Source organism: Lactuca saligna, chromosome 6 (assembly GCF_052625555.1).
Source record: "Lactuca saligna cultivar CGN05327 chromosome 6, ASM5262555v1, whole genome shotgun sequence".
In the NCBI taxonomy this organism is placed as follows: Eukaryota; Viridiplantae; Streptophyta; class Magnoliopsida; order Asterales; family Asteraceae; genus Lactuca; species Lactuca saligna.
In genome coordinates this window covers 51020652-51023864 of record NC_136422.1, presented here as the reverse complement: position 1 = coordinate 51023864, position 3213 = coordinate 51020652, and the positions used below count along the sequence as shown (strand labels likewise).

The 3213-nt window shown below is 34.8% G+C and overlaps 1 long non-coding RNA gene across 1 annotated transcript; it reads right to left on the bottom strand.

Annotated features, from left to right (window-relative positions):
• Positions 1-2161: 2161 nt before the first annotated feature.
• On the bottom strand, positions 2162-2474 carry LOC145000143 (uncharacterized). Its single transcript, XR_013661133.1, has 3 exons — positions 2405-2474; positions 2263-2328; positions 2162-2182 (listed from the first exon to the last, which is right to left on the bottom strand). It is a non-coding gene; the product is annotated as an uncharacterized LOC145000143 (long non-coding RNA).
• Positions 2475-3213: the final 739 nt, after the last annotated feature.

The following is a 3213-nucleotide window of genomic DNA, read 5'->3' as shown; positions in this document are numbered from 1 at the left end:
CTCCTCATTCGTCATAAGAATGAACAAATATTTTAATTAATTACCTTGAAATGATAATAATATAAATACTATAACACCATGGCATGGTATATTTGAATAATACCTAGTGTAGCATCCAAGATAAGACGTTGACTTGTTGCTTGAGCAGATTTTGCAGTGTATGCTTTAAGGGCATCATCCCACCGTTGCAGCTTTTCATACCTTGTATTTGGAAGCAACATAAACAATTAATATTTTGAGAAAATAAGACAATGTAAATGATATCAGGGTCCTGGAAATATACCATGATTCCTTCAGTTGTAAATCCAAACAGCATCCCATATATAGTTATATACTTAAGAGAGTGAAAAAAGGAAAGTGAGCTAGTTTCTATATATGCTTACCCTCCAAAAAGATAGAAGTGAAAGTATCCAAAAGAAAGCACTTATCCACCTTGATTCCTTATATGCAATCCACACCTGATCAAAAGAAGCAATCAAACATTATTGTTATAACAAAATTCGAAAAATCTCCTTTTCACTATAGTTGGAAAGTATATAATAAACAAAGACTTACTGCTACAATGACAATACGAAAATAGAAATCGGTTGTTGTTGCTATCATGCACCTGTGAGCATTTACAACTATGTATGAGCATTTACTATTACACTTTTTTACATAAATTAAATAAAAGGGAAATTTTAAATGGTACCTTGATAATACATTAGCATTGAATGTAGATCCATCAACGATAAGCACATAAATAAAAGTTCCCAGCATCAAGTAGCCTAGTTCAGAAATGATTATTTTTGCAATTAAAACAAAATGTCCCCTTTGGTATCCCATGGCATCCCTATATAAGCCAAATATATAATAAAATTACAATCATTTTAGCAAACATTTTTACTTGATTTTAGTTTTTGTTATCGTTATTGGACATGTCCCTCAAAAGATATAATGGATCCTTTGATGATTCTTCTGGTGACAACTTAAAGAACTGCAGAGCCACATATCATTTGTAATAGGGCTGTAGAAGGAATGAAAATTTACTTAAAACATGTTACACTTGTAATTAATAGTAATAATAATAATAATAAAGTTTAATTACCTTCCTGCAAAAAGTACAACAGGTATCAATACAGCTGCCTTGATCCAGCATGATTCCTTGTAGACTATCCAAGCCTAAGATTGCAAGTATATACACAACCACATATAACTCCATTTGATTCAACAAGCTTGTAACACCATGGTCAAGATCAGTTCCAAAATCCCCACTAAACACGCCACCTGAATAGAACTGGAAACCCATGCCACTGGCATCAATGGCAACTGATACGGGTTGATTAGCGACTGCATGTAACAATGCGGATTCACTGTTGGCTGGCACTTTTTCATACCCAGTAATGGTGGCAGCATGGACAACTTCTTCCTTGGTGTTGCAGGTTCCATCTGTTGCCTGATATGGGTAAGCCACCTCAGTGTTGATGCCTTTGTTTTTAACGATAAACTCAAAGCCATCTTCCATCTCGCCACCATCACATCCTCCGTTTTGTTTTTGGGGGGTTTTGATTGGTGTTTGTTCCTTTAGGGTTCCGTTTTCAGAATGGTTTCCTGTAATCAAAGATTTTGATATTAGTATGGAATTGAGTTCCAAATATTCAAATTGCAGTAAAAGAAATGATCTTACTGTTATCGTTTTCCGTAGAGCGACCATTTAAAGGAGGGGAAGAAGCAAACCCAGTGTAATCACCTGAATTCAAATAAAAAAAACGAGATAAAAAATGATTATTTTTATTTTTAAGGTAGTAGCAGAAAATTAGTTTACCGTTTGTTTGTGCTGGAGAAGATGCGTTTTTTCATTTTTCAGCAGATGATTTGCCAGGCCATTGTTTAAGAGGGCGAATAACCAGAGCTCTTGGATTCTCCCTTGGAATAAAAAGAGCATCTGCTTTTGGTGTGCTGTTAGTCTCTTCATCATCACTAAATAACGAAACCTGTAATTGTAAAAAAAATAAATCAGATCCATAAAAAACAATAAGAGCAAAATAGTCAATATAACAACAGATATTACCTTTGGCCCATCGTTTTTCGGGTGATACTTTCTAGCACCCCACGAATTTTTTACCAACCAGTACTTCATGCCAAAGCTGTGTATATCACCACAGATAACAACATACCTCCTATTTGGGTTGTGCTTCAAGCTCTGTGGAAAAATAGAAAAGTCAAATTCCATATGGTTGACTATTTTCAGTTTAAAGGAAGGTAGGAACAAGCATAACTCACTTGTGGATAAAGATCACATGTTCCCAGTTCTTTAACTGCTAAAGGCAGCCTCTCTCCATCAGAAACCTGAATAAAAAATAGATTTTTTTCCCATTTCATTGTTAACATAACATAACATGTATATGGGCTTTAAAGTCCAAACCTCATGATCAGCTCCCACACTCTTGATGTTAATAGTTTGAATTTCATTATGTTTAGCCCATATAATTTTTCCACTATTGCCCCTGCTGGCTACAGGCTCTTCACGTTCAATTTTCACCATTATGGTTCCTTCATCATAGCCAATAACAATCCTGTAAAAACAGTAATTAAAATAAATCCAGATGAATGAAGAAGCATCAAGATTCAAGACCCACAAAACAAAAAACAAAAAGTGCTATACAAACTTACCGACGTGAACCTTTCATGTATCCAACATCCCAAACCCTTTCAAGTCCATAGTTCAAGGTGTTCTCAAGTCTGAATAAAAAAAAGAGTGGCATAAAGTCAAAAAGTTTACATTTTTAACATATGTATAACGAGGGTATTTTGGTCTTTTGATAGGAAATGAAGAAAGAAATTGAATTCCTTCCATCCATCAAACATGGAATTTGAAGGAATCCAACAAAAATTGAATTCCATCCATTTGGAAACCAAACACACCATGGAATGGAATCTAGCATTCCGATTCTTTTAGAATCTACAAAACAAACACACCCTTAAAGGTAAAAAAACAAGAGCTCACTTGTAAGTGGTTGAATGCCATATATGGACAGTACCATCTTCTGAACCTGTCATTATTATTGGAAGCTCGGGATGGAAACATACAATAGAAACATTGTGTGTGTGACCTTCTAGAGTTTGGACACAGGTTTTAGTTAGCAACTCTACAATAACAGATCACAGTTGTGACCGTATTGCTGTATTCTCATATTGAGATAGTAAAGGGAATCAAATCAGTTTAGAAATTGT